This window comes from Apostichopus japonicus, chromosome 17 (assembly GCF_037975245.1).
Source record: "Apostichopus japonicus isolate 1M-3 chromosome 17, ASM3797524v1, whole genome shotgun sequence".
Taxonomy (NCBI): domain Eukaryota; kingdom Metazoa; phylum Echinodermata; class Holothuroidea; order Aspidochirotida; family Stichopodidae; genus Apostichopus; species Apostichopus japonicus.
The window spans coordinates 22,700,808-22,727,770 of NC_092577.1; the positions used below are offsets into that span (position 1 = coordinate 22,700,808).

General features: G+C 39.8%; 22 non-coding genes and 17 pseudogenes across 22 annotated transcripts; 36 read left to right on the forward strand and 3 right to left on the reverse strand.

The window, feature by feature from the left end:
- Positions 1-14,769: 14,769 nt before the first annotated feature.
- Positions 14,770-14,888, reverse strand: LOC139957472 (5S ribosomal RNA; annotated as a pseudogene).
- Positions 14,889-14,956: 68 nt separating this feature from the next.
- LOC139956765 (5S ribosomal RNA) lies at positions 14,957-15,075 on the reverse strand (annotated as a pseudogene).
- Positions 15,076-15,339: 264 nt separating this feature from the next.
- On the reverse strand, positions 15,340-15,458 carry LOC139957257 (5S ribosomal RNA; annotated as a pseudogene).
- Positions 15,459-15,902: 444 nt separating this feature from the next.
- Positions 15,903-16,021, forward strand: LOC139955919 (5S ribosomal RNA). Its single transcript, XR_011789146.1, has one exon. It is a non-coding gene; the product is annotated as a 5S ribosomal RNA (ribosomal RNA).
- A 414-nt stretch (positions 16,022-16,435) lies between these two features.
- LOC139955063 (5S ribosomal RNA) lies at positions 16,436-16,554 on the forward strand. Its single transcript, XR_011788315.1, has one exon. It is a non-coding gene; the product is annotated as a 5S ribosomal RNA (ribosomal RNA).
- Positions 16,555-16,777: 223 nt separating this feature from the next.
- On the forward strand, positions 16,778-16,896 carry LOC139957767 (5S ribosomal RNA; annotated as a pseudogene).
- A 76-nt stretch (positions 16,897-16,972) lies between these two features.
- On the forward strand, positions 16,973-17,091 carry LOC139956559 (5S ribosomal RNA). The gene has a single exon (XR_011789388.1). It is a non-coding gene; the product is annotated as a 5S ribosomal RNA (ribosomal RNA).
- Positions 17,092-17,167: 76 nt separating this feature from the next.
- LOC139955170 (5S ribosomal RNA) lies at positions 17,168-17,286 on the forward strand. The gene has a single exon (XR_011788420.1). It is a non-coding gene; the product is annotated as a 5S ribosomal RNA (ribosomal RNA).
- A 76-nt stretch (positions 17,287-17,362) lies between these two features.
- Positions 17,363-17,481, forward strand: LOC139957270 (5S ribosomal RNA). Its single transcript, XR_011789464.1, has one exon. It is a non-coding gene; the product is annotated as a 5S ribosomal RNA (ribosomal RNA).
- A 224-nt stretch (positions 17,482-17,705) lies between these two features.
- On the forward strand, positions 17,706-17,824 carry LOC139956167 (5S ribosomal RNA; annotated as a pseudogene).
- Positions 17,825-17,900: 76 nt separating this feature from the next.
- LOC139955646 (5S ribosomal RNA) lies at positions 17,901-18,019 on the forward strand. The gene has a single exon (XR_011788880.1). It is a non-coding gene; the product is annotated as a 5S ribosomal RNA (ribosomal RNA).
- Positions 18,020-18,095: 76 nt separating this feature from the next.
- On the forward strand, positions 18,096-18,214 carry LOC139955014 (5S ribosomal RNA). Its single transcript, XR_011788268.1, has one exon. It is a non-coding gene; the product is annotated as a 5S ribosomal RNA (ribosomal RNA).
- Positions 18,215-18,290: 76 nt separating this feature from the next.
- Positions 18,291-18,409, forward strand: LOC139956571 (5S ribosomal RNA). The gene has a single exon (XR_011789389.1). It is a non-coding gene; the product is annotated as a 5S ribosomal RNA (ribosomal RNA).
- A 624-nt stretch (positions 18,410-19,033) lies between these two features.
- Positions 19,034-19,152, forward strand: LOC139956867 (5S ribosomal RNA; annotated as a pseudogene).
- Positions 19,153-19,397: 245 nt separating this feature from the next.
- On the forward strand, positions 19,398-19,516 carry LOC139957387 (5S ribosomal RNA). Its single transcript, XR_011789478.1, has one exon. It is a non-coding gene; the product is annotated as a 5S ribosomal RNA (ribosomal RNA).
- Positions 19,517-19,740: 224 nt separating this feature from the next.
- On the forward strand, positions 19,741-19,859 carry LOC139957499 (5S ribosomal RNA; annotated as a pseudogene).
- Positions 19,860-19,935: 76 nt separating this feature from the next.
- LOC139956583 (5S ribosomal RNA) lies at positions 19,936-20,054 on the forward strand. The gene has a single exon (XR_011789391.1). It is a non-coding gene; the product is annotated as a 5S ribosomal RNA (ribosomal RNA).
- A 76-nt stretch (positions 20,055-20,130) lies between these two features.
- Positions 20,131-20,249, forward strand: LOC139955983 (5S ribosomal RNA). Its single transcript, XR_011789208.1, has one exon. It is a non-coding gene; the product is annotated as a 5S ribosomal RNA (ribosomal RNA).
- Positions 20,250-20,473: 224 nt separating this feature from the next.
- On the forward strand, positions 20,474-20,592 carry LOC139956843 (5S ribosomal RNA; annotated as a pseudogene).
- Positions 20,593-20,668: 76 nt separating this feature from the next.
- On the forward strand, positions 20,669-20,787 carry LOC139955015 (5S ribosomal RNA). Its single transcript, XR_011788269.1, has one exon. It is a non-coding gene; the product is annotated as a 5S ribosomal RNA (ribosomal RNA).
- A 76-nt stretch (positions 20,788-20,863) lies between these two features.
- LOC139956594 (5S ribosomal RNA) lies at positions 20,864-20,982 on the forward strand. The gene has a single exon (XR_011789392.1). It is a non-coding gene; the product is annotated as a 5S ribosomal RNA (ribosomal RNA).
- Positions 20,983-21,606: 624 nt separating this feature from the next.
- On the forward strand, positions 21,607-21,725 carry LOC139956868 (5S ribosomal RNA; annotated as a pseudogene).
- A 245-nt stretch (positions 21,726-21,970) lies between these two features.
- LOC139957501 (5S ribosomal RNA) lies at positions 21,971-22,089 on the forward strand. Its single transcript, XR_011789492.1, has one exon. It is a non-coding gene; the product is annotated as a 5S ribosomal RNA (ribosomal RNA).
- A 224-nt stretch (positions 22,090-22,313) lies between these two features.
- On the forward strand, positions 22,314-22,432 carry LOC139957500 (5S ribosomal RNA; annotated as a pseudogene).
- A 76-nt stretch (positions 22,433-22,508) lies between these two features.
- Positions 22,509-22,627, forward strand: LOC139956606 (5S ribosomal RNA). The gene has a single exon (XR_011789394.1). It is a non-coding gene; the product is annotated as a 5S ribosomal RNA (ribosomal RNA).
- A 76-nt stretch (positions 22,628-22,703) lies between these two features.
- LOC139955984 (5S ribosomal RNA) lies at positions 22,704-22,822 on the forward strand. The gene has a single exon (XR_011789209.1). It is a non-coding gene; the product is annotated as a 5S ribosomal RNA (ribosomal RNA).
- Positions 22,823-23,046: 224 nt separating this feature from the next.
- On the forward strand, positions 23,047-23,165 carry LOC139957502 (5S ribosomal RNA; annotated as a pseudogene).
- Positions 23,166-23,241: 76 nt separating this feature from the next.
- Positions 23,242-23,360, forward strand: LOC139957617 (5S ribosomal RNA). The gene has a single exon (XR_011789506.1). It is a non-coding gene; the product is annotated as a 5S ribosomal RNA (ribosomal RNA).
- Positions 23,361-23,584: 224 nt separating this feature from the next.
- On the forward strand, positions 23,585-23,703 carry LOC139957698 (5S ribosomal RNA; annotated as a pseudogene).
- Positions 23,704-23,927: 224 nt separating this feature from the next.
- Positions 23,928-24,046, forward strand: LOC139957504 (5S ribosomal RNA; annotated as a pseudogene).
- Positions 24,047-24,122: 76 nt separating this feature from the next.
- LOC139956618 (5S ribosomal RNA) lies at positions 24,123-24,241 on the forward strand. Its single transcript, XR_011789396.1, has one exon. It is a non-coding gene; the product is annotated as a 5S ribosomal RNA (ribosomal RNA).
- Positions 24,242-24,865: 624 nt separating this feature from the next.
- LOC139956869 (5S ribosomal RNA) lies at positions 24,866-24,984 on the forward strand (annotated as a pseudogene).
- Positions 24,985-25,229: 245 nt separating this feature from the next.
- LOC139957731 (5S ribosomal RNA) lies at positions 25,230-25,348 on the forward strand. Its single transcript, XR_011789518.1, has one exon. It is a non-coding gene; the product is annotated as a 5S ribosomal RNA (ribosomal RNA).
- Positions 25,349-25,572: 224 nt separating this feature from the next.
- On the forward strand, positions 25,573-25,691 carry LOC139957505 (5S ribosomal RNA; annotated as a pseudogene).
- A 76-nt stretch (positions 25,692-25,767) lies between these two features.
- On the forward strand, positions 25,768-25,886 carry LOC139956629 (5S ribosomal RNA). The gene has a single exon (XR_011789397.1). It is a non-coding gene; the product is annotated as a 5S ribosomal RNA (ribosomal RNA).
- A 76-nt stretch (positions 25,887-25,962) lies between these two features.
- On the forward strand, positions 25,963-26,081 carry LOC139955985 (5S ribosomal RNA). The gene has a single exon (XR_011789210.1). It is a non-coding gene; the product is annotated as a 5S ribosomal RNA (ribosomal RNA).
- A 224-nt stretch (positions 26,082-26,305) lies between these two features.
- LOC139957506 (5S ribosomal RNA) lies at positions 26,306-26,424 on the forward strand (annotated as a pseudogene).
- A 76-nt stretch (positions 26,425-26,500) lies between these two features.
- LOC139957790 (5S ribosomal RNA) lies at positions 26,501-26,619 on the forward strand. The gene has a single exon (XR_011789529.1). It is a non-coding gene; the product is annotated as a 5S ribosomal RNA (ribosomal RNA).
- A 224-nt stretch (positions 26,620-26,843) lies between these two features.
- LOC139957507 (5S ribosomal RNA) lies at positions 26,844-26,962 on the forward strand (annotated as a pseudogene).
- The last annotated feature ends 1 nt before the right edge of the window (position 26,963 follows it).

Genomic DNA, 26,963 nt, shown 5'->3' on the forward strand with positions numbered 1-26,963 from the left:
TTTCAATCAGTGAGCATGAAAACTATACAAATTCAAACATTTTTTTCTTTCCCCATTTTCTCTCCCCAAAATACTATTTTTTAACATTAATTGACCTTAGGTGACCTCGGATCACATGACCATTAACTTTGAAAATATTTCCCTATACCATTTGCAACTTGTCCCAAAATATCGACCGTGTCCCACCTTGGCACTGGGAGTTATTGTACTAAATGTCTGAAAATTAACTTTGACCTCTTACAACACATACAAAGGTCACCTAGGGTCAAGCCATTGACATTTTTGATCGGTGAGACGTCAATATAGCATCAAAACTATAAAAATTCAAACTTGTTATACTTTGCCCATTTTCTACCCCAAAATACTAGTTTTTTAACATTAATTGACCTTTGGTGACTCTGATCACATGACCGTTAAGTTTGAAAATATTCCCCTATACCATTTGCAACTTGTCCCAAAATATCAACCTTGTCACACCTTGGCACTGGGATCTATTGCATTAAATGTCTGAAAATTAACTTTGACCTCGTATAGCTTCGCACTCGAAGGTCACACGAGGTCAACCTATTGACATTTATGATCAGAAGGTACCTTTAACATCTGAAAATAGAATTGAAACTGTAAAAATCTCCAAAACACTTAAAGGTCACCAGAGGTCAAATTGAGGTCAAGGGTCACCCAGATGCAGATCGACAATTGGATTGCATTAAAGCAACTCCCAACCCTAACAGACAAGTCGTTCTCAAGATATTGCAAAAATACTAGTTTTTTATCATTAATTGACCTTTGGTGACCTCAGATCACATGACCGTTATGTTTGAAAATATTCCCCTATACCATTTGCAACTTGTCCAAAAATAACCAACTGTGTAACACCTTGGCACTGGGAGTTATTGTACTAAATGTCTGAAAATTAACTCTGACCTCTTATAACTTAACACACTAAGGTCACCTAGGGTCAAGCCATTGACATTTTTGACCGGTGAGACGTGAATAAAGCATGAAAACTATAAAAATTCAAACTTTTTATTCTTTGCCCATTTTCTCCCCCTAAAATACTTGTTTTTTAACATTAATTGACCTTTGGTGACCTCGGATCACATGACCGTTAAGTTTGAAAATATTCCCCTATACCATTTGCAACTTGTCCAAAAATATCAACTGTGTAACACCTTGGCACTGGGATCTATTGCATTCAATGTCTGAAAATTAACTTTGACCTTGTATAACTTCGCATACAAAGCTCCCCTGGGTGTCAACCCATTGACATTTTTGATCGGAAGGTACCTTTGATATCCAAATCTAGCATCAAAACCAAACATTTTCTTTTTCACACGTTTTCTCCAAAAATAAGCACATTTTTCCTAATGTGACCTTTGACCTTTGACCTTGGTTTCAGATGTAGTTTGACCTCCTGATTCCAAAAAACAACACGACAAGTCTGTACAGCCATCCTAACTCCGACCAAAAAACTTTGACCCCATATAACTTCACACACGAAGGTCACACGGGGGTCAACCTATTGACGTTTATGATCAGAAGGTACCTTTGACATCTGAAAATAGCATCGAAACTGTAAAAATCCCCAAAACACTTAAAGGTCACCGGAGGTCAAATTGAGGTCAAGGGTCACCCAGATGCGGGTCGACAATTGGATTACATTGAAGCAACTCCCAACTAGTGTTTGCACGGGTTACCCGGGTACCCGGGTACCCGCCCGACGTGATACTACCCGGTTCCTAATTTATTACCCGAATCCTAAGCAAAGTGTGATTTAAAAAAAAAAAAAAATGGCAACCGACGGTTAGGCAGATTTCCCATTGTCTTAGTGTGGTGTTAGGCTACAATGTGGTCGAAGATAACAGCAATAACGAAGGGGCCCGCTCTACGCGATACTAAACGGTTCCTAATTTATTACCCGAATCCTAAGCAAAGTGTGATTTAAAAAAAAAAAAAAATGGCAACCGACGGTTAGGCAGATTTCCCATTGTCTTAGTGTGGTGTTAGGCTACAATGTGGTCGAAGATAACAGCAATAACGAAGGGGCCCGCTCTACGCGATACTAAACGGTTCCTAATTTATTACCCGAATCATACGTAAAGTGTGATTGTTTAAAAAAAAAAATTGCAAACCGATGGTTAGGCTGATTTCCCATTGACTTAGTGTGTTGTTAGGCTACCATGTGTTCGAAGATAACAGCAATAACGAAAGCTTTCCATAGATATCTTATAACTGCGTCACAATTTCAGCTAATAAACAGATGGCTAGGCTAAACTACCCCCATTGACTTAGTGTGGTGTTAGTCAACCATGTGGTCGAACGTAACAGCAATCACGAAAGTATTCCATGGATGTCTTATAACTGCGTCACAACTCCAGCAAATAAAGAGATGGTTAGGCTTAGCTTGATTTCTCATTGACTTATTGTGGTGTTAGGCTACCATGTGGAAGAAATTATTATTTATTCATTCGTTTATTTCAAAGAAGGAAAGGCTGACAAGGAATTTTACGCGATGTTTATGGATTATAGATAACTAAAAAATAGTAATCGGAAGTGGCTTTTTACTAATCGTTTATTCCAAATGTGATCAAATTGCGCGAATCGCGCAATCTCGCGGCTAATGCGAACCCTGGGCCTGCATAGTAGATAGTAGTAGTATTAAAAACTGTTTAAGAGCTAAATTGGATATTTATATGGTTTGATCCAATAGACGTGCACGAGCTAGCATAAGCAGCGGCGGCAGTGCGATGTTAGTAGTAATGCTAATTATAATTAAATAATTAATTTATTAACAAGTTAATGAAAGAAACAGAAGCAAATAAAAACTATTGAGGGAGGTTTTATACCTCATCTTACACCTACGTATTTGAACATGAAAACATTGTCAGTAGAGAATATAATGCATTTATTACAGCATCCAATATGTAATTTCTTGAAAATCGTGATACACGAGGGTAAACAAAATTTTTCCGGGTACCCGGATACCCGACGGGTAACGGCCCTCGGGTACCCGGTTCCCGATTTTTGGACCCGTGTAAACACTACTCCCAACCCTAACGGACAATTTGTTCTCAAGTTATCGCAAAAATACTAGTTTTTTAACATTAATTGACCTATGGTGACCTCGGATTACATAAATGTTAGGTTTGAAAATATTCCCCTATACCATTTGCTACTTGTCTCAAAATATCAACTGTGTAACACCTTGGCACTGGGAGTTATTATACTAAATGTCTGAAAATTAACTTTGACCTCATATAACTTAACACACAAAGGTCACCTTGGGTCACCTTATTGACATTTTTGATTGATGAGACCTAAATTAGAGCATCAAACTATACAAATTCAAACATTTTTTCTTTGCCCATTTTCTGCCCCCAAAATACTAGTTTTTTATCATTAATTGACCTTTGGTGACCTCGAATCACATGACTGTTAAGTTTGAAAATATTTCCTTATACCATTTACAACTTGTCCAAAAATATCAACCATGTCACACCTTGGCACTGGGAGTTGTTGCATTAAATGTCTGAAAATTAACTTTGACCTTGTATAACTTCGCACACGAAGGTCTCACAGGTGTCAACCAATTGACATTTTTGATCGGAAGGTACCTTTGATATCCAAATCTAGCATCAAAACCAAACATTTCCTTTTTTGCTCGTTTCCTCCCAAAATAAGCACATTTTTCCTAATGTGACCTTTGACCTTTTGACCTTGGTTTCAGATGTAGTTTGACCTCCTGATTCCAAAAAACAACACGACAAGTCTGTACAGCCATCCTAACTCCGACCAAAAAACTTTGACCCCATATAACTTCACACACGAAGGTCACACGGGGGTCAACCTATTGACGTTTATGATCAGAAGGTACCTTTGACATCTGAAAATAGCATCGAAACTGTAAAAATCCCCAAAACACTTAAAGGTCACCGGAGGTCAAATTGAGGTCAAGGGTCACCCAGATGCGGGTCGACAATTGGATTACATTGAAGCAACTCCCAACCCTAACGGACAATTTGTTCTCAAGTTATCGCAAAAATACTAGTTTTTTAACATTAATTGACCTATGGTGACCTCGGATTACATAAATGTTAGGTTTGAAAATATTCCCCTATACCATTTGCTACTTGTCTCAAAATATCAACTGTGTAACACCTTGGCACTGGGAGTTATTATACTAAATGTCTGAAAATTAACTTTGACCTCATATAACTTAACACACAAAGGTCACCTTGGGTCACCTTATTGACATTTTTGATTGATGAGACCTAAATTAGAGCATCAAACTATACAAATTCAAACATTTTTTCTTTGCCCATTTTCTGCCCCCAAAATACTAGTTTTTATCATTAATTGACCTTTGGTGACCTCGAATCACATGACTGTTAAGTTTGAAAATATTTCCTTATACCATTTACAACTTGTCCAAAAATATCAACCATGTCACACCTTGGCACTGGGAGTTGTTGCATTAAATGTCTGAAAATTAACTTTGACCTCGTATAACTTCGCACACGAAGGTCTCACAGGTGTCAACCAATTGACATTTTTGATCGGAAGGTACCTTTGATATCCAAATCTAGCATCAAAACCAAACATTTCCTTTTTTGCTCGTTTCCTCCCAAAATAAGCACATTTTTACTAATGTGACCTTTGACCTTTTGACCTTGGTTTCAGATGTAGTTTAATCTCCTGATTCCAAAAAACAAAACGAAAAGTCTGTACAACCATCCTAACTCCGACCGAAAAACTTTCACCCCATATAACTTCGCACACGAAGGTCAAACGGGGTCAACCTATTGACATTTATGATCAGAAGGTACCTTTGACATCTGAAAATAGCATCAAAACTGTAAAAATCCCCAAAAACACGTAAAGGTCACCGGAGGTCAAATTGAGGTCAAGGGTCACCCAGATGCGGGTTGACAATTGGATAACATTGAAGCAACTCCCAACCCTAACGGACAATTTGTTCTCAAGTTATCGCAAAAATACTAGTTTTTTAACATTAATTGACCTTTGGTGACCTCAGATCACATGACCGTTAAGTTTCAAAATGTTCCCCTAATCAGTTCACAACTTGTCCCAAAATATCAACCTTGTAGCACATAGGCACTGGGAGTTATTGCAGTTTTAATGTTTTTGGTTTTTGGACCATAACTGACCTTCGGTGACCTTTGTGGGCACCAAAAACAATAGGGCACACCTTCTCCATATGGCGGCTCTATGGTCCAAGTTTCGCCTCAATCCAACTTTCCCTTATTGAGATAGAGCGTACCCAAGCAAGTGTCACAGATGCACACACAGACACACACACACACACACACACACACACGCCAACCTGACTACATAGGTTCCTTTTGCTAAAGCAAGGAACCAAAAATGTAGTGTCCTCGGCATGTTGGAAAAATTTTTGCCTCAATATCACAATAAATGATCCCAGAAATGGAGGGGCAATTTTGAATAGCGTCATGGAAGGGTTCACAGCTTAACACATATAAAATGGCAGAAATTGGGCAACCTTCACGGACACCTCTTGAGACGGGGAATGATTTAGAGATGTGCCCGTTATGCTTAATACAACAGGAAATATCATTGTAAAGGATTGTAATCCACTTTTGTAATAGAGGACCAAAACCCATTTTTTCCATAACACTAAAGAGGTAACTGTGATTAACTCTATCAAAAGCCTTGTACTGATCAATCTTAAGTATCAAGCCGTTAGAGTTGTTATCGTTGATAAAGTTAATAATATTCTGCATAGTAATGACGTTTTCAGATATGTCCCTATTAGGTATACAGCACGACTGGTCATCGGAGATGAGTTCGCTGATAACCTTTGACATTTACTAATTTACTAATAATTTTGTAGTCGGTGTTGAGAAGACTTATGGGCCTCCAATTAGTGATATAACTAAGGTCACCTTTCTTAGGAATCAACGTGAGTACTCCAGTTTTCATAGAGTCACAAAGCATATTACAATTGAAAATTTCGGTGATAAGTTTCTCTAAAATGTTAATAAGATCATACCAGAATGTTTTGAAAAACTGGACGGTTAGGCCATCGAGTCCTGGGCTTTTGTTGTTCTCCATTGAATCGAGAGCAGCCTTAAGTTCGGCAACTGAGAGATGTTCGTCGCATAGATCTGCCGAAGGGGAGGACAGTGTTCTGGAAATATTCTCGAGTAGTTAAGTTTTTGATTTGTCGTCTATTGGGTGATCAGTATATAGTTCCTTATAGAAATTAACCTGTTCGGTGATAATGTCCTCTTGTTCTGTAAGAACATATCCATTCTCGGTTGTCAGTTGTCTCATGACTTTTCGTTTTTGTCTACTTTTCTCCAGATTGAGAAAAAACTTTGTTGATTTTTCGCCGTTTTCGTACCACTGTAGTTTGGCTCTGAGTGAAATTCCTTTCAGTTCGTCAAGTTCAATCTCATTCAGTTCGCTTTCAAGGCGCTTCAACAAAGTAATATCATAGTCAGGGAATTTCTGAGCCTTCACTCTTTCATAGTTGAATTGTTTTACTAATTTCGTTTTGAGCCGGCGTTGCTTTTTTTGCTTCCTCTTAGAGTATTTGATAGTTGTTGACTGTATCGAATGTTTTAGATTGTCGTACCAGGTGTATAAATCAGTTTCGTAGTGGCTGTCGTTTTTGGAATTTTGTATAAGTTCTCTAATACCCTCACAGTACTCGTCGTCCAGTAGGAGAGAATTGTTAAAAATCCAATAGCCTGGTCCCCGAGGTAGATTTTCAAAATCCTGGCGTAACATTAATTTATTATGATCCGACCGGGGGTATGTTATGTGTTGGCTTACATTAACATTGTAGGCAAGGCTTTTGGAGATAAGAAACCGATCTATTCTCGATGAAAAGGACCCGTCTACGGTGTTTCTGGTCCATGTAAACTCGATTTTGTTTGGGTTTCGATATCGCCAAATATCTATAAGGTCAAAATTGAGCATTATATCTTTTAACGGTTTTCTCGAGCTATCTGAATGCGTTTTCGGTGGGTATCTGTCTTTGTAAACGTTTAAAACGTTATTAAAATCTCCGGTTAGAATTATCGGATTTTGAGTCAGATTAAGATAGTGGTTCAGGTCAAGGTAGAATTGTTTCCTTTCCGAAATTATGTTGCATAAACTCCGATAATAGTAAGTGGTCGCTGATCCATAGTGACATCCAACATTACAACCCTTCCCTCATCGTCGATTCTATGTTTGATAGTATCAATGTCTGCATCGCGTGGAATTAAACACGACACCCCTCTCCTTTTGTCCTTTGCATAAAGGGAAGAAAAAACTTCACCACCCCATTCATGCTGGGCGTCTTGGTGGCATTGATCATCATTCCTGTAGAATAACAATGTCGTATCGTTTCTTGTTTAACATATTGAAAAGTTCCCTCCTCTTTTCGCCGTTTCTCAACCCATTACAGTTTAGTGTTATTATAGTTAGCTTGTTGAATTTGGTGCTTTGGGGCTAAAGTTCCTTGCAGTATGTAATTTCGACGTGGCTATTTTCTTCTTTTGTACTGCTCTGTTCTTTCGGGAAAGGTGTATGTTCCAATCGTCATCGCTGGAGACAGCTCTCTTTAAGCCTCCTGTTTCGATTCCCTTGTTAATGTTGGTACATGGCTGCGATTGGGGCTTGACCGATGAGGGCTGGCTTCTCGATTTTTCTTTACCTTTAGCATTGCCTAATATCACAGTAGATTTACTTTTTGTCGAATTTCGTTCAAGTTTTGTATCAGTAATTGAACCAGGTGCGGCAGCGTCGGTGTCATTTTCATGTCGCATTTGGGTCACCTCAATTTGGTCCTTGTTCCGATTGGCTTGATCTACCGTGTCAGGAGGTTGCACTGTGGGTTGAGCTGGTGGGCCCCCGGGTACTGTTTCCTTCTTGGCGCTCTCAGTGACGTTAGAAGGTTCAGGAGGTTCTGACGTTAGAAGGTTCTGTGTCCATCTCACCATTGTCTGAAGGCTTCTCTGGTTCGACATCGTTATCTTCCTCAGGTGGTTGCTCCGTGCATAGGAAACTTTTATGACCAAAGTTTTGGCATCTAAAGCACTTTACCCTAGGGCAACGGCTCTCCGTGTGGCCCTGGTTATTACATTCTCTACATACGTACTGGGGACATTCTTTCATGACATGGGTGTCGCTCAAGCAGTTGTTACAGACTTTAGATTGGCTGTTGTGTTTAAGTCTTAGATGTACACCAGCAATCGTAATTGCGTAGGGTAGGCTTTTGGCATTATTTGGCAACTGTACTCTTACGAATCGAATACCGTTTTCCACGTCTGGATAGTCGGAATAGTATTTTCGCGTCCATTTGGATTTAATTGAGCATCCGTATTCCTCTAACTTAGCCGAAAGTTCTTCGTCAGAAATGTAACAGGGTACCCCAAAAAGACTCACCGTTAGTATAAATTTTTCCACTCCGGTAACACTACAATGGTCGCCTTTAATATTAAGGCCGGTTTCCTGGATAAGTTCCGCATCAGATTCATTCTTCAATGTCACAATCCAGTGCCCTGACGTCTTAACACATCCCACAATTCTATTATTCCCAAGATCCTCGGATATCGATTTCAGTACGTCTCCATAGCTATGTCCATTGTCAAATACCCTAACACTGTTAGTTTTCAAACGTTGTATTGATGGTTTCGCGGAACCCATGTTCGCACTAGCACACGCCTTGGCGGCCTTCGTCGCCTTGGCGACTTAAAAAATGACCTACAAAACTCCTATAGTTTAACGGACCAAATTGAAACAGTAACAAAAAAACCGCTATCATCCAAGAACTTGGATGTTGTAGGTTGAAGAAAAAGTGGAACAAGAAAGTTCGAAAAAAAGGAACAAAGAAAACAGCTAACAAAGAGCACAGCCAACCGCGCCACGACAGCAGTTGATAGCACGACATCAGTTGACAGCGGACGAGAACCGGTATAGTCAACGTGATATGGCCGTAGACATAAGAAAAGGTCAATGTAGGCCATTTCAATTTTTCATCGTCGTGGCAACATAGTGTTATCAATTAGGAAAATAAAAGCCTACTGCACCCAGTATTCCCAGGCGGTCACCCATCCAAGTACTGACTGCGCTCTACGTTGCTTGACTTCGGTGATCGGACGAGAACCGGGTTTTTTTGGGGGGGGGGGTGTTTTTTTTTTATTGACGGAAGAACCCACTGGTTCTCCGATTGAATGTACAGATATTAACATGGTTACATGAAATAAAGAAAGAGAATATATATAAAACTATAACAATAATACAACACTATCAATACAATCATGCACAACGATAAAGGAGTAATCCTAGAATGGGGAAGGCAAGAGAAAATTAAGTGTCAAACTTGTACTCGTAGGAGCCATCTTCAAGAGGATTGAGAATGACGTCACCTTGAGTAAAGAACTCCCAAAATGTAGAAATTTCTTTTTTCTTTACAAAATAGTCGAATAAGAAATCGATTTTCTTTCGTAGTGAATAATGAAAGAAGTTTTGAATATTAATGTGTTTTTCCCCGTTCAGGAGGCTAAGACGAGTGGTCCAAACAACTTTTTGGAAAGTGTTTAGAATAAAATCAATCGAAATTGTCTCATGCCTCCTATGATTGAGATCCATACCTAAGAGAGTTATTTGCCTCCATTTATCATTGTTGTTGATTTTACAGATTTTCTGAAGCTTCTTGATTATACCTCTCCAGAGAAGATTTACGGTTTTGCAATGGACAAAAAGATGCAAGACAGTTTCATTATGGTTCTTACATAAAGGAGAGTCAACTAGCTTAAAAAGATACAACTTATCGTTACAGAATAAAATATTATCAAGAAGACGGAAATCGAGGTCACTATCGTGAAAAGCTTTTAGACCTTTGTTGGTAATGGTCCACCTATGTTCAAAAGAGATATCGTTAAAAACGTGTTTCCAGTGGATTTCGCCTTTTGGAATTGTAGAGACGGCCTCCCTTAGGAGATCAGTTGCATTCCTGACACTAACGGTGGACGCATCTAGCGTGGTATCACCACAAGAGAGAGTGAGTGAAAGTGACTCATTGTCATTTTGACTAACCGTTTTATCGCCCGAATAGATTTGTTCAAGCCAATCTTTTGGGAAAGCCTTCAAAATAGATGTGACGTAATCATGTACGTCATCAATATTAAGTTTACAATTTGGGTTGGCCATAGTAATGGCTTCATGGATACCCTCCGCGGGAAGCCGTCTTGGGATCATTTCGTACATAAGATCGCCTACAAAAATAATACCACCTTCAATGAAATCTCTGATAAAGAGGGTTTCGTCAGGTTCATTAACAATAAATGGATTATGGAACAGCGGTTGCATAAGAATTTCATCCTTGTTCACTGGAGGGCATAACTTTTGATACGTTAGCTTTTTCCAGGCACTCAACAACTCATAATAATACGGTCAAAGTTTTCTCATAGAATTGCTATGAGGTCAAATACGAAATACGTGTAAACCTAGTTTCATATATTCATAATGATTCAGAAAATAGAGCATTAAATTTTTCAACATCGGATTGATACTGTTGATACTAAGTAGTTTACAGATGTACTTCATACGTAAAGCGTCTCTTTTCCGAAAAATGTCACAAAGGTTAAGGCCACCTTTGTCTACAGGTTGAAGAAGAACATTGTAGGATATGCCAGGTTTCTCACCTCCCCACATAAATTCGATAACACTTTCTTTCAAAGAGTCTCCTACCCATTTAGGGACCGGAATAATAGTAGCAAGATATGTCAGTCTTGAGACAACTAGAGAATTTACAACAAGAGCTCTACCTTTAAAGGAGAGGTTCCGCCCTTTCCACCTCTTGAGAAGATTGCAACAAGAGGCAGTCTTGGTTTTCCAGTTTTCTCTTTCAAGAGCATCCTTATCATTGCCGACACAAACACCAAGCACTTGTATAAAATCGTTCCTTATCGGAAAATTGAACTCGTCTTTTCGTACTTTGCCCTTTCCGAGCACTAGTAACTCGGTTTTCTCTACATTACACTTAGAGCCAGAGGCGCCCTCGTACAGGTTAATAACATTTTGTACGGACTTAACACTAGAAGTATCAGACAGAAAGAAAGTGGTATCATCTGCATGTTGAAATATTTTAGCTTCATGATGCATAAAATCAATACCAATTATACTCTTACTTTTGTAAATAGCGTCATGAAATGGTTCAGCAGATAGTACATATAAAATAGCAGAAATTGGACAACCCTGGCGAACCCCTCTCTGAATATGAAAAGTATCTGAAATATAGCCATTGTGTTTAATACAACCTTGAATATCGTTGTAAAGGATTTTAACCCAGTTAATGAAATTAGTACCGAAACCCATCCTTTGTAAAACATTAATAAGATATTCATGGTTTACTCGATCGAAGGCTTTTAATTGATCAATTTTAAGAACATAGGCCTCTTGTTTGTTTTCGTTGACATAATTAATAATATTTCTCATAGCCAGAACATTGTCGGCAATATCTCTGCCGGGAACACAACAGGTCTGGTCACTAGAGACAAGGCAATTGATCACCCTAGAGATTCTATTGGCCAGAGCCTTTGTGATTATTTTATAGTCCGTGTTGAAAAGACTAATCGGCCTCCAATTCTTAAGTTTTCTCAAATCCCCTCTCTTGGGTATGAAAGTAATTAGACCTGTTTTCATTGAATTAGACATTTCATTTGTTTTATAAATTTCTTTCGTGAGTTTCAGAAAAATCTCCCCAATACATCCCAAAATTGTTTATAAAACTGAACAGTGAGTCCGTCTAAACCAGGGCTTTTACTCGACTCCATGTCAAAAATTGACTTTTGGAGTTCTGTAGCCGAAATGTCCCCCTCACATGACTGAGAATCAGGTTCGGACAACGTTTTAGAAAGCTGCCTAAGTAATACTTCCCTCTGCATACTCACTGACGGTTCTGCGGTGTAAAGCGTTTTCTAAAATCTGGCCTGTTCGTGGATAATATCGTCTTGATCGTTAATGATCGCGCCCTCGTCGGTGAGAATCTGGCGCCATTACTTTTTTGCTTTGTCGCGATTTTTCCAAATTGAGGAAAAATTTGGACGAACGTTCTCCTTCTCCGAACCACTTGATTCTCGATCTAAGCGCGGCTCCTCTGATATCTGCGCGGGTCGTCTCGTCTAGCTGAAATTCTATATTCCGTAGCCTTGTAGTGTCGTAGTCTTGATATTTTGGCGCTTTCGCCCTTTCGTGGTTGATTTCTTTCCTTAGTTTTCTTTGATGTGTACGCGAGAGTCTGCTTTTGACCTTGGTAAATTTCATTGCAGTCCTTTTTAGTGAATCTTTCAAAACGTCATACCACTGGAGGAAATTATTGTCGTAACAAGTCTTCTGTTTTTCTCGCTCGATGAGATCTCTTATTTCCGAACAGAAGGATGTGTCCTCAAGTATGGAGTTATTCAAAATCCATACACCGGGGCCCCTAGGTAAAAGGGTAAAGTCAAGTTTAAGTTCAACCATGTCGTGATCTGAATCGGGATAGCGAGATATAGAGCATGATTTCACGTAGCGAACTAGCTGTTTCTTTAAAAGAAATCTATCAATCCTGGAAGCGGTTTTGTGGTTGCTGGATGTCCTTGTAAATTGGATTAAAGAAGGGTGGCGCTCTCTCCAAATATCGACAAGCTCGTATTCCGACATAATAAGTTTCAGAGATTTTCGAGAAGAGTCCGGGTTAGGTGTTGTTGGCTATTTATCCACGTAAGTATTAAGAACGGTATTGAAGTCTCCCGCTAGAATAATTGGTTCGGGCACGTTGCGAAGTTTTCCTGAAATATCTTCTAGGAATTGTTTTCGTTCGCTCGGCGTGTTTGGAGCATATAGATGTTAAAAACTGTAAAAGACTGTCCATCCACAGTAATACTTCATTTTAAAAAGCGACCGTTTATATCCGGTTCGAAGTGGTGTACATCGATATCGCTACCCTTCCTAATTAAGCAACTCGTTCCCCTTCGTCTCGCGGGAGAATAGAAGGAAGATAAAATATCGCCATCCCATTCAAGTTTGGCCTGGTCGTGAATTGACTGGTCCCAAAAGGTTTCTGGTAATAAAACAAGGTCAAATCTGTTTTTAACAACGTCAGAGAATAGTCCTCTTCTTTGATCTTGATTGATCAGTCCGTTGCAATTTAGGCAGGCGAGTAAAAACATTGTAACGGTGAGTGAAAAATACATTGTTAATGCTGTTCTAGTGATGGCTGGCGAGGTTGAAAATTACGCGCTTTGGCTAGGTTGGGTGTAGGGTCAGCTTTCTTTTTGTTGTTTTTCATTTTCCTCGTTTGGACAGTCCAATCGTCATCACTAGAGAGGTTCCGTTTCTGCGAGGTTGAGTTGTCTTCTTTCTCTGTGTTCTGTGGCGCTGGGTCTGTGGTTTCATTATTTCTCGGTTTCGGTTGGGAACTATTAATCTTTCGGCTTGGTTTGTTTTCGTTTTCTGTTGGGGTCTGTATGTCTGTTTCGATCGTTTCACGTGGCTGGGGGTTGTGTGGGATATCTTGGATTGTTGTATTATCTTGTTCTGTGCAGGCCGAATCATTTGATTCCATTTCTGAGGTATTGTTGTCCTCTTTGGGTGTAGGGGGAGTAGTAGGGCAGTCGAAGCTTTTGTGCCCGAATTCCTGGCACCTGTAACATTTCACCCGCGGGCATTTACTTTCGCTGTGACCCTGCATACCGCATTCTTTACAAGTATATTGCTTACACTCTCTCATGATATGGTCCGAGCTAAGGCAAATGTTGCATACCCGGGATTGTCCGTTATGCTTCAATCGAAGATGGACTCCAGATATGAAAATGGAGTACGGAAGGCTCTTTGCGTTGGACGGGAGTTCTAACCTAATATATCTTATCCCGTTCTCTACATTGGGAAAGTCCTCACAGGTTTTGTGGGTCCATGCGCTCTTGAGTATGCACCCAAATTCTCTAAGCTTATCTGACAGTTCATTGTCATCTATGAAAACTGGTACCCCAAACAAGCTGACAGTGAGTAGGTTCCTTGTTACCCCTCGTACCTCGTATCCTACACCATCAATCAGTACGCCAGTCTCCTGTAGAAGCTCTACATCTGTTGTTTCCTTAAGTATTACGATCCATTGCCCGTTGGAATTCAAACAACCGGGAATGTTTTCTTTTCCAATGTCATCAGATAGCGCGCGAAGGACATCACGGGCTTCAAATTTATTATCGGTGATACGTACACTGTTGTTTTTCATAACCGCACAGCGTTTCTGTGTGCTGCTTTGAACAGCGGTAGTGGATTTCGCGGAATCCATGCTCGTTGAGGTGAAGACCGCGTGCGTCGGAGACGCAGCGGAGTGACACGAAAAATGCAGTCAAAACACAAATTTTTCACCAAAAATCATAAATAGAACAACTAAAATGTCCGCTTATCACAAACACAGCCGATGGCCACGATTCCGAAAAAGGACGGAATGAAAGGGGTGAAAAATACAAACAAACACGAGAACGACGAGAACCGGTATATTGAACGTGATATGGTCGTAGACATTCTAAGAGGTGAAATGTAGGCTACTTGTTTGGTAGGTTATGATGAGTGCACTTAATATATATATTATACATGAATGGATTTAATATATATTATGTTAATCTATATTTTACATATATATGTATAAAATTATAATATATAAAAGCAAACGAGTTATTTATTAATATATTCGATTTTCAAATCGCTTTCCTTGTGGCAAGACAGTGTTCTAATTAGGAAAAGGAAGACCTACGGCACCCAGTATTCCCAGGCGGTCGCCCATCCAAGTACTGACTGCGCTCTACGTTGCTTGAATACGGTGATCGGACGAGAACCGGTATAGTCAACGTTATATGTTCGTAGACATAAGAATGTAGGCCATTTCAATTTCTCATCGTCGTGGCAACATAGTGTTATCAATTGGGAAAATAAAAGCCTACGGCACCCAGTATTCCCAGGCGGTCACCCACCTTAGTACTGACTGCGCTCTACATTGCTTGACTTCGGTGATCGGACGAGAACCGGTATATTGAACGTGATGTGGCCGTAGACATTACAAGAGGTGAAATGCAGGCTAGTTGTTTGGTAGGTTATGATGAGTGGATTTAATATATATATTATACATTAATGCATTTAATATATATTATGTTAATCTATATTTTACATATATATGTATCAAATTCTAATACATAGAAACAAAGTAGTTATTTATTAATATATTCGATTTTCAAATCGCTTTCCTTGTGGCAAGACAATGTAGGCCATTTCAATTTCTCATCGTCGTGGCAACATAGTGTTATCAATTATGAAAATAACAGCCTACGACACCCAGTATTCCCAGGCGGTCATCCATCCAAGTACTGACTGCGCTCTACGTTGCTTGACTTCGGTGAGCGGACGAGAACCGGTATATTGAACGTGATGTGGCCGTAGACATTACAAGAGGTGAAATGCAGGCTAGTTGTTTGGTAGGTTATGATGAGTGGATTTAATATATATATTATACATGAATGTATTTAATATATATTAAGTTAATCTATATTTCACATATATATGTATTAAATTCTAATATATAAAAACAATCGAGTTATTTATTAATATATTCGATTTTCAAATCGCTTTCCTTGTGGCAAGACAGTGTTCTAATTAGGAAAAGGAAGGCCTACGGCACCCAGTATTCCCAGGCGGTCACCCATCCAAAAAAAAATCGAATATATTCATAAATAAGTACTTTGTTTTTATGTATTAGAATTTTATACATATATATGTAAAATATAGATTAACATAATATATATTCAATCCATTCATGTATAATATATATATTAAATCAACTCACCATAACCAACCACACAAGTAGTCTGCATTTCACCTCTTGTAATGTCTACGGCCACATCACGTTCAATATACCGGTTCTCGTCCGATCACCGAAGTCAAGCAACGTAGAGCGCAGTCAGTACTTGGATGGGTGACCGCCTGGGAATACTGGGTGCCGTAGGCTTTTATTTTCCTAATTGATAACACTATGTTGCCACGACGATGAGAAATTGAAATGGCCTACATTGACCTCTTGTTATGTCTACGGCCATATCACGTTGACGATACCGGTTCTCGTCCGATCACCGAAGTCAAGCAACGTAGAGCGCAGTCAGTACTGGGTGCCGTAGGCTTTTATTTTCCTAATTGATAACACTATGTTGCCACGACGATGAGAAATTGAAATGGCCTACATTGACCTCTTGTTATGTCTACGGCCATATCACGTTGACGATACCGGTTCTCGTCCGATCACCGAAGTCAAGCAACGTAGAGCGCAGTCAGTACTGGGTGCCGTAGGCTTTTATTTTCCCAATTGATAACACTATGTTGCCACGACGATGAGAAAGTGAAATGGCCTACATTGACCTCTTGTTATGTCTACGGCCATATCACGTTGACTATACCGGTTCTCGTCCGATCACCGAAGCCAAGCAACGTAGAGCGCAGTCAGTACTTGGATGGGTGACCGCCTGGGAATACTGGGTGCCGTAGGCCTTTCTTTTTCTAATTAGAACACTGTCTTGCCACAAGGAAAGCGATTTGAAAATCGAATATATTAATAATAACTCGATTGTTTTTATATATTAGAATTTAATACATATATATGTGAAATATAGATTAACTTAATATATATTAAATACATTCATGTATAATATATACATTAAATCCACTCATCATAACCTACCAAACAACTAGCCTGCATTTCACCTCTTGTAATGTCTACGGCCACATCACGTTCAATATACCGGTTCTCGTCCGATCAGGTAAGTCAAGCAACGTAGAGCGCAGTCAGTACTAAGGTGAGTGACCGCCTGGGAATACTGGGTGCCGTAGGCTTTTATTTTCACAATTGATAACACTATGTTGCCACGACGATGAGAAATTGAAATGGCCTCCATTGACCTCTTCTTATGTCTACGGCCATATCACGTTGACTATACCGGTTCTCGTCCGATCACCGAAGTCAAGCAACGTAGAGCGCAGTCAGTACTTGGATGGGTGACCGCCTGGGAATACTGGGTGCCGTAGGCTTTTATTTTCCTAATTGATAACACTATGTTGCCACGACGATGAAAAATTGAAATGGCCTACATTGACCTCTTGTTATGTCTACGGCCATATCACGTTGACTATACCGGTTCTCGTCCGATCACCGAAGTCAAGCAACGTAGAGCGCAGTCAGTACTTGGATGGGTGACCGCCTGGGAATACTGGGTGTCGTAGGCTGTTATTTTCCTAATTGATAACACTATGTTGCCACGACGATGAGAAATTGAAATGGCCTACATTGACCTCTTGTTGTGTCTACGGCCATATCACGTTGACTATACCGGTTCTCGTCCGATCACCGAAGTCAAGCAACGTAGAGCGCAGTCAGTACTTGGATGGGTGACCGCCTGGGAATACTGGGTGCCGTAGGCCTTCCTTTTCCTAATTAGAACACTGTCTTGCCACAAGGAAAGCGATTTGAAAATCGAATATATTAATAAATAACTCGATTGTTTTTATATATTAGAATTTAATACATATATATGTGAAATATAGATTAACTTAATATATATTAAATACATTCATGTATAATATATACATTAAATCCACTCATCATAACCTACCAAACAACTAGCCTGCATTTCACCTCTTGTAATGTCTACGGCCACATCACGTTCAATATACCGGTTCTCGTCCGATCACCGAAGTCAAGCAACGTAGAGCGCAGTCAGTACTAAGGTGGGTGACCGCCTGGGAATACTGGGTGCCGTAGGCTTTTATTTTCCTAATTGATAACACTATGTTGCCACGACGATGAAAAATTGAAATGGCCTACATTGACCTCTTGTTATGTCTACGGCCATATCACGTTGACTATACCGGTTCTCGTCCGATCACCGAAGTCAAGCAACGAAGAGCGCAGTCAGTACTTGGATGGGTGACCGCCTGGGAATACTGGGTGTCGTAGGCTTTTATTTTCATAATTGATAACACTATGTTGCCACGACGATGAGAAATTGAAATGGCCTACATTGACCTCTTGTTATGTCTACGGCCATATCACGTTGACTATACCGGTTCTCGTCCGATCACCGAAGTCAAGCAACGTAGAGCGCAGTCAGTACTTGGATGGGTGACCCCCTGGGAATACTGGGTGCCGTAGGCTTTTATTTTCCTAATTGATAACACTATGTTGCCACGACGATGAAAAATTGAAATGGCCTACATTGACCTCTTGTTATGTCTACGGCCATATCACGTTGACTATACCGGTTCTCGTCCGATCACCGAAGTCAAGCAACGTAGAGCGCAGTCAGTACTTGGATGGGTGACCGCCTGGGAATACTGGGTGCCGTAGGCTTTTATTTTCCTAATTGATAACACTATATTGCCACGACGATGAGAAATTGAAATGGCCTACATTGACCTCTTGTCACAAGGAAAGCGATTTGAAAATCGAATATATTTATAAATAACTACTTTGTTTTTATGTATTAGAATTTTATACATATATATGTAAAATATAGATTAACATAATATATATTAAATCCATTCATGTATAATATATATATTAAATCAACTCATCATAACCTACCACACAAGTAGTCTGCATTTCACCTCTTGTTATGTCTACGGCCACATCACTTTGACGATACCGGTTCTCGTCCGATCACCGAAGTCAAGCAACGTAGAGCGCAGTCAGTACTGGGTGCCGTAGGCTTTTATTTTCCCAATTGATAACACTATGTTGCCACGACGATGAGAAATTGAAATGGCCTACATTGTCTTGCCACAAGGAAAGCGATTTGAAAATCGAATATATTTATAAATAACTACTTTGTTTTTATGTATTAGAATTTTATACATATATATGTAAAATATAGATTAACATAATATATATTAAATCCATTCATGTATAATATATATATTAAATCAACTCATCATAACCTACCACACAAGTAGTCTGCATTTCACCTCTTGTAATGTCTACGGCCACATCACGTTGACGATACCGGTGCTCGTCCGATCACCGAAGTCAAGCAACGTAGAGCGCAGTCAGTACTTGGATGGGTGACCGCCTGGGAATACTGGGTGCCGTAGGCTTTTATTTTCCTAATTGATAACACTATGTTGCCACGACGATGAGAAAGTGAAATGGCCTACATTGACCTCTTGTTATGTCTACGGCCATATCACGTTGACGATACCGGTTCTCGTCCGATCACCGAAGTCAAGCAACGTAGAGCGCAGTCAGAGCTGGGTGCCGTAGGCTTTTATTTTCCCAATTGATAACACTATGTTGCCACGACGATGAGAAAGTGAAATGGCCTACATTGACCTCTTCTTATGTCTACGGCCATATCACGTTGACTATACCGGTTCTCGTCCGATCACCGAAGTCAAGCAACGTAGAGCGCAGTCAGTACTTGGATGGGTGACCGCCTGGGAATACTGGGTGCCGTAGGCCTTTCTTTTTCTAATTAGAACACTGTCTTGCCACAAGGAAAGCGATTTGAAAATCGAATATATTAATAAATAACTCGATTGTTTTTATATATTAGAATTTAATACATATATATGTGAAATATAGATTAACTTAATATATATTAAATACATTCATGTATAATATATACATTAAATCCACTCATCATAACCTACCAAACAACTAGCCTGCATTTCACCTCTTGTAATGTCTACGGCCACATCACGTTCAATATACCGGTTCTCGTCCGATCAGGTAAGTCAAGCAACGTAGAGCGCAGTCAGTACTAAGGTGGGTGACCGCCTGGGAATACTGGGTGCCGTAGGCTTTTATTTTCACAATTGATAACACTATGTTGCCACGACGATGAGAAATTGAAATGGCCTACATTGACCTCTTCTTATGTCTACGGCCATATCACGTTGACTATACCGGTTCTCGTCCGATCACCGAAGTCAAGCAACGTAGAGCGCAGTCAGTACTTGGATGGGTGACCGCCTGGGAATACTGGGTGCCGTAGGCTTTTATTTTCCTAATTGATGACACTATGTTGCCACGACGATGAGAAATTGAAATGGCCTACATTGACCTCTTCTTATGTCTACGGCCACATCACGTTGACTATACCGGTTCTCGTCCGATCACCGAAGTCAAGCAACGTAGAGCGCAGTCAGTACTTGGATGGATGACCGCCTGGGAATACTGGGTGCCGTAGGCCTTTCTTTTTCTAATTAGAACACTGTCTTGCCACAAGGAAAGCGATTTGAAAATCGAATATATTAATAAATAACTCGATTGTTTTTATATATTAGAATTTAATACATATATATGTGAAATATAGATTAACTTAATATATATTAAATACATTCATGTATAATATATACATTAAATCCACTCATCATAACCTACCAAACAACTAGCCTGCATTTCACCTCTTGTAATGTCTACGGCCACATCACGTTCAATATACCGGTTCTCGTCCGATCACCGAAGTCAAGCAACGAAGAGCGCAGTCAGTACTTGGATGGGTGACCGCCTGGGAATACTGGGTGTCGTAGGCTTTTATTTTCCTAATTGATAACACTATGTTGCCACGACGATGAGAAATTGAAATGGCCTACATTGACCTCTTGTTATGTCTACGGCCATATCACGTTGACTATACCGGTTCTCGTCCGATCACCGAAGTCAAGCAACGTAGAGCGCAGTCAGTACTTGGATGGGTGACCCCCTGGGAATACTGGGTGCCGTAGGCTTTTATTTTCCTAATTGATAACACTATGTTGCCACGACGATGAAAAATTGAAATGGCCTACATTGACCTCTTGTTATGTCTACGGCCATATCACGTTGACTATACCGGTTCTCGTCCGATCACCGAAGTCAAGCAACGTAGAGCGCAGTCAGTACTTGGATGGGTGACCGCCTGGGAATACTGGGTGCCGTAGGCTTTTATTTTCCTAATTGATAACACTATATTGCCACGACGATGAGAAATTGAAATGGCCTACATTGACCTCTTGTCACAAGGAAAGCGATTTGAAAATCGAATATATTTATAAATAACTACTTTGTTTTTATGTATTAGAATTTTATACATATATATGTAAAATATAGATTAACATAATATATATTAAATCCATTCATGTATAATATATATATTAAATCAACTCATCATAACCTACCACACAAGTAGTCTGCATTTCACCTCTTGTTATGTCTACGGCCACATCACTTTGACGATACCGGTTCTCGTCCGATCACCGAAGTCAAGCAACGTAGAGCGCAGTCAGTACTGGGTGCCGTAGGCTTTTATTTTCCCAATTGATAACACTATGTTGCCACGACGATGAGAAATTGAAATGGCCTACATTGTCTTGCCACAAGGAAAGCGATTTGAAAATCGAATATATTTATAAATAACTACTTTGTTTTTATGTATTAGAATTTTATACATATATATGTAAAATATAGATTAACATAATATATATTAAATCCATTCATGTATAATATATATATTAAATCAACTCATCATAACCTACCACACAAGTAGTCTGCATTTCACCTCTTGTAATGTCTACGGCCACATCACGTTGACGATACCGGTGCTCGTCCGATCACCGAAGTCAAGCAACGTAGAGCGCAGTCAGTACTTGGATGGGTGACCGCCTGGGAATACTGGGTGCCGTAGGCTTTTATTTTCCTAATTGATAACACTATGTTGCCACGACGATGAGAAAGTGAAATGGCCTACATTGACCTCTTGTTATGTCTACGGCCATATCACGTTGACGATACCGGTTCTCGTCCGATCACCGAAGTCAAGCAACGTAGAGCGCAGTCAGAGCTGGGTGCCGTAGGCTTTTATTTTCCCAATTGATAACACTATGTTGCCACGACGATGAGAAAGTGAAATGGCCTACATTGACCTCTTCTTATGTCTACGGCCATATCACGTTGACTATACCGGTTCTCGTCCGATCACCGAAGTCAAGCAACGTAGAGCGCAGTCAGTACTTGGATGGGTGACCGCCTGGGAATACTGGGTGCCGTAGGCCTTTCTTTTTCTAATTAGAACACTGTCTTGCCACAAGGAAAGCGATTTGAAAATCGAATATATTAATAAATAACTCGATTGTTTTTATATATTAGAATTTAATACATATATATGTGAAATATAGATTAACTTAATATATATTAAATACATTCATGTATAATATATACATTAAATCCACTCATCATAACCTACCAAACAACTAGCCTGCATTTCACCTCTTGTAATGTCTACGGCCACATCACGTTCAATATACCGGTTCTCGTCCGATCAGGTAAGTCAAGCAACGTAGAGCGCAGTCAGTACTAAGGTGGGTGACCGCCTGGGAATACTGGGTGCCGTAGGCTTTTATTTTCACAATTGATAACACTATGTTGCCACGACGATGAGAAATTGAAATGGCCTACATTGACCTCTTCTTATGTCTACGGCCATATCACGTTGACTATACCGGTTCTCGTCCGATCACCGAAGTCAAGCAACGTAGAGCGCAGTCAGTACTTGGATGGGTGACCGCCTGGGAATACTGGGTGCCGTAGGCTTTTATTTTCCTAATTGATGACACTATGTTGCCACGACGATGAGAAATTGAAATGGCCTACATTGACCTCTTCTTATGTCTACGGCCACATCACGTTGACTATACCGGTTCTCGTCCGATCACCGAAGTCAAGCAACGTAGAGCGCAGTCAGTACTTGGATGGATGACCGCCTGGGAATACTGGGTGCCGTAGGCCTTTCTTTTTCTAATTAGAACACTGTCTTGCCACAAGGAAAGCGATTTGAAAATCGAATATATTAATAAATAACTCGATTGTTTTTATATATTAGAATTTAATACATATATATGTGAAATATAGATTAACTTAATATATATTAAATACATTCATGTATAATATATACATTAAATCCACTCATCATAACCTACCAAACAACTAGCCTGCATTTCACCTCTTGTAATGTCTACGGCCACATCACGTTCAATATACCGGTTCTCGTCCGATCAGGTAAGTCAAGCAACGTAGAGCGCAGTCAGTACTAAGGTGGGTGACCGCCTGGGAATACTGGGTGCCGTAGGCTTTTATTTTCACAATTGATAACACTATGTTGCCACGACGATGAGAAATTGAAATGGCCTCCATTGACCTCTTGTTATGTCTACGGCCATATCACGTTGACTATACCGGTTCTCGTCCGATCACCGAAGTCAAGCAACGTAGAGCGCAGTCAGTACTTGGATGGGTGACCGCCTGGGAATACTGGGTGCCGTAGGCCTTCCTTTTCCTAATTAGAACACTGTCTTGCCACAAGGAAAGCGATTTGAAAATCGAATATATTAATAAATAACTCGATTGTTTTTATATATTAGAATTTAATACATATATATGTGAAATATAGATTAACTTAATATATATTAAATACATTCATGTATAATATATACATTAAATCCACTCATCATAACCTACCAAACAACTAGCCTGCATTTCACCTCTTGTAATGTCTACGGCCACATCACGTTCAATATACCGGTTCTCGTCCGATCAGGTAAGTCAAGCAACGTAGAGCGCAGTCAGTACTTGGATGGATGACCGCCTGGGAATACTGGGTGCCGTAGGCCTTTCTTTTTCTAATTAGAACACTGTCTTGCCACAAGGAAAGCGATTTGAAAATCGAATATATTAATAAATAACTCGATTGTTTTTATATATTAGAATTTAATACATATATATGTGAAATATAGATTAACTTAATATATATTAAATACATTCATGTATAATATATACATTAAATCCACTCATCATAACCTACCAAACAACTAGCCTGCATTTCACCTCTTGTAATGTCTACGGCCACATCACGTTCAATATACCGGTTCTCGTCCGATCAGGTAAGTCAAGCAACGTAGAGCGCAGTCAGTACTAAGGTGGGTGACCGCCTGGGAATACTGGGTGCCGTAGGCTTTTATTTTCACAATTGATAACACTATGTTGCCACGACGATGAGAAATTGAAATGGCCTCCATTGACCTCTTGTTATGTCTACGGCCATATCACGTTGACTATACCGGTTCTCGTCCGATCACCGAAGTCAAGCAACGTAGAGCGCAGTCAGTACTTGGATGGGTGACCGCCTGGGAATACTGGGTGCCGTAGGCTTTTATTTTCCTAATTGATAACACTATATTGCCACGACGATGAGAAATTGAAATGGCCTACATTGACCTCTTGTCACAAGGAAAGCGATTTGAAAATCGAATATATTTATAAATAACTACTTTGTTTTTATGTATTAGAATTTTATACATATATATGTAAAATATAGATTAACATAATATATATTAAATCCATTCATGTATAATATATATATTAAATCAACTCATCATAACCTACCACACAAGTAGTCTGCATTTCACCTCTTGTTATGTCTACGGCCACATCACTTTGACGATACCGGTTCTCGTCCGATCACCGAAGTCAAGCAACGTAGAGCGCAGTCAGTACTGGGTGCCGTAGGCTTTTATTTTCCCAATTGATAACACTATGTTGCCACGACGATGAGAAATTGAAATGGCCTACATTGTCTTGCCACAAGGAAAGCGATTTGAAAATCGAATATATTTATAAATAACTACTTTGTTTTTATGTATTAGAATTTTATACATATATATGTAAAATATAGATTAACATAATATATATTAAATCCATTCATGTATAATATATATATTAAATCAACTCATCATAACCTACCACACAAGTAGTCTGCATTTCACCTCTTGTAATGTCTACGGCCACATCACGTTGACGATACCGGTGCTCGTCCGATCACCGAAGTCAAGCAACGTAGAGCGCAGTCAGTACTTGGATGGGTGACCGCCTGGGAATACTGGGTGCCGTAGGCTTTTATTTTCCTAATTGATAACACTATGTTGCCACGACGATGAGAAAGTGAAATGGCCTACATTGACCTCTTGTTATGTCTACGGCCATATCACGTTGACGATACCGGTTCTCGTCCGATCACCGAAGTCAAGCAACGTAGAGCGCAGTCAGAGCTGGGTGCCGTAGGCTTTTATTTTCCCAATTGATAACACTATGTTGCCACGACGATGAGAAAGTGAAATGGCCTACATTGACCTCTTCTTATGTCTACGGCCATATCACGTTGACTATACCGGTTCTCGTCCGATCACCGAAGTCAAGCAACGTAGAGCGCAGTCAGTACTTGGATGGGTGACCGCCTGGGAATACTGGGTGCCGTAGGCCTTTCTTTTTCTAATTAGAACACTGTCTTGCCACAAGGAAAGCGATTTGAAAATCGAATATATTAATAAATAACTCGATTGTTTTTATATATTAGAATTTAATACATATATATGTGAAATATAGATTAACTTAATATATATTAAATACATTCATGTATAATATATACATTAAATCCACTCATCATAACCTACCAAACAACTAGCCTGCATTTCACCTCTTGTAATGTCTACGGCCACATCACGTTCAATATACCGGTTCTCGTCCGATCAGGTAAGTCAAGCAACGTAGAGCGCAGTCAGTACTAAGGTGGGTGACCGCCTGGGAATACTGGGTGCCGTAGGCTTTTATTTTCACAATTGATAACACTATGTTGCCACGACGATGAGAAATTGAAATGGCCTACATTGACCTCTTCTTATGTCTACGGCCATATCACGTTGACTATACCGGTTCTCGTCCGATCACCGAAGTCAAGCAACGTAGAGCGCAGTCAGTACTTGGATGGGTGACCGCCTGGGAATACTGGGTGCCGTAGGCTTTTATTTTCCTAATTGATGACACTATGTTGCCACGACGATGAGAAATTGAAATGGCCTACATTGACCTCTTCTTATGTCTACGGCCACATCACGTTGACTATACCGGTTCTCGTCCGATCACCGAAGTCAAGCAACGTAGAGCGCAGTCAGTACTTGGATGGATGACCGCCTGGGAATACTGGGTGCCGTAGGCCTTTCTTTTTCTAATTAGAACACTGTCTTGCCACAAGGAAAGCGATTTGAAAATCGAATATATTAATAAATAACTCGATTGTTTTTATATATTAGAATTTAATACATATATATGTGAAATATAGATTAACTTAATATATATTAAATACATTCATGTATAATATATACATTAAATCCACTCATCATAACCTACCAAACAACTAGCCTGCATTTCACCTCTTGTAATGTCTACGGCCACATCACGTTCAATATACCGGTTCTCGTCCGATCAGGTAAGTCAAGCAACGTAGAGCGCAGTCAGTACTAAGGTGGGTGACCGCCTGGGAATACTGGGTGCCGTAGGCTTTTATTTTCACAATTGATAACACTATGTTGCCACGACGATGAGAAATTGAAATGGCCTCCATTGACCTCTTGTTATGTCTACGGCCATATCACGTTGACTATACCGGTTCTCGTCCGATCACCGAAGTCAAGCAACGTAGAGCGCAGTCAGTACTTGGATGGGTGACCGCCTGGGAATACTGGGTGCCGTAGGCCTTCCTTTTCCTAATTAGAACACTGTCTTGCCACAAGGAAAGCGATTTGAAAATCGAATATATTAATAAATAACTCGATTGTTTTTATATATTAGAATTTAATACATATATATGTGAAATATAGATTAACTTAATATATATTAAATACATTCATGTATAATATATACATTAAATCCACTCATCATAACCTACCAAACAACTAGCCTGCATTTCACCTCTTGTAATGTCTACGGCCACATCACGTTCAATATACCGGTTCTCGTCCGATCAGGTAAGTCAAGCAACGTAGAGCGCAGTCAGTACTAAGGTGGGTGACCGCCTGGGAATACTGGGTGCCGTAGGCTT